Source organism: Schistocerca serialis, chromosome 7 (assembly GCF_023864345.2).
Source record: "Schistocerca serialis cubense isolate TAMUIC-IGC-003099 chromosome 7, iqSchSeri2.2, whole genome shotgun sequence".
NCBI classification, from domain to species: domain Eukaryota; kingdom Metazoa; phylum Arthropoda; class Insecta; order Orthoptera; family Acrididae; genus Schistocerca; species Schistocerca serialis.
The window spans coordinates 242,001,419-242,003,156 of record NC_064644.1 but is presented as its reverse complement, the minus strand read 5'-3'; positions in this window follow the sequence as shown (position 1 = coordinate 242,003,156).

Below are 1,738 nucleotides of genomic sequence, written 5' to 3'. Positions count from 1 at the left end.
CGGCACACAGTTTTAATCTGCCAGGAAGTTTCTTAGCAACAAATTATGTTTGGCGACCGATACGTAGGGCAACCACAGACCGTCTGGCATGACATTCAGAATTTTGTTTGTTGACTGTTGGTTATGAAAGAGCACTTGTGGTCTTCAGAGCTTTAATACAGCAGTACTAGTACGCAGTAAATCAACTGAATAAATAGACAAACTAATATTATTACACTAACACACAGCGCAAGAATGAAAGCTATATGGGCTATTGGAAAGGCGAACCACAAATTTAAAGCGTGATCCGACAGGGTCCATAGGCACATAATAATAATTAAACTACCAATGGTGCGCAAGGGATTTCGGCCGTGCACCAGTCTCGTCAGTGGACGAGAAGGGCGTACTCACAGCCTATTCTTACGTAGTTATCGAGGGATAAAACAATTTCACCTTTAAAATCCGTTTATTATTACCCACTAACGATTTCACAACACATGCAGGTGCATTTTCAAGTGCAAATCGGTATATATAACTGGAAAAAAATCATGTAGAAAAATTAATAATCTCTAAGCAGGCTGTTTAGGTTTTTGTTTTACTAACACCACGTGGTGCTCTGTATGAAAATCGCTGACTGCGCTGTGTGCAGTCTGTGACTGGTTGGACTCATTGTTGAAATATTCGCTTGTGTAGTGTTCGGCAGTTGGATGTGAACAGTGCGTAGCGTTGGGCAGTTGGCGGTGAGCCGCCAGCAGTGATGGCTGTGGGGAGAGAGATGTCATAGTTTTGAGAACTGACGATCTGGACATGTGTCCGTCAGTAAAAGGAAATTTGTTTAATCGGATGTCACAAAAATATATATTTACTGTTGAACTCGATTAAGGTATATACGTTGTTTTTTCTCTATCAAAATCTTTGCTTTGCTAACTATGCCTATCAGTAGTTAGTGCTTTCAGCAGTCAGAATCTTTCAGTTAGCTGGCAGTATTGCCGCTCGCTGTATTGCAGTAGTTCGAATAACGAATATTTTTGTGAGTTGAGTGATTCATGAAAGGTATAGGTAATTGTAGTCAGGGCCATTCTTTTGCAGGGATTATTGAACGTCAGATTGCGTTGTGCTAAAAATATTGTGTGTCAGTTTAGTGATGATTAGAGTAAGTAGAGAGAGAAATGTCTGAGTACGTTCAGTTTTTCTCAACTGTTTGAAAATAAAATAACGTAGAAGTTTACCAGTACAATCTTTCTTAATTTTTCAAAGGGGACGTTGCAAATCTCAAACTTAAAATGAAACTATGATGAAAAATGTAGTCACTGGAGACAAAAATAACATACGTAACATACTATGCGAAAACACAGCGTTCATAGTCAGTCCAGTGTAACACCTGTGAATAGGCGTATGTCATAAAAGTTAGAAGATACGATGGAGAACGCTCGCGTAAAGCCTATGGAGAAGGGTAAAAATCAATGAAAAGTAATTTTACATCCTATCAAGATGGGTAGATGGAGATGTAAGATGCTGTGAATGTCAATATGTAGAGGTAAATACCCATTATCATTATGCTGTCTATGCGACACACCAAAGGTTAAAAACTTCTGCCGCAATGACAGCAGTATGTGAAAGAAAATGGACTATAGAGTGAAGATTCCCAGGAACACGTAAAATAAAAATGATACACTAACAAGCAGATGTGATCCACTACTTGAAGGTTTAGCTAGCAACCCAAGTAACCTGCAAATGGCATGAAAATTAGCCAGATATT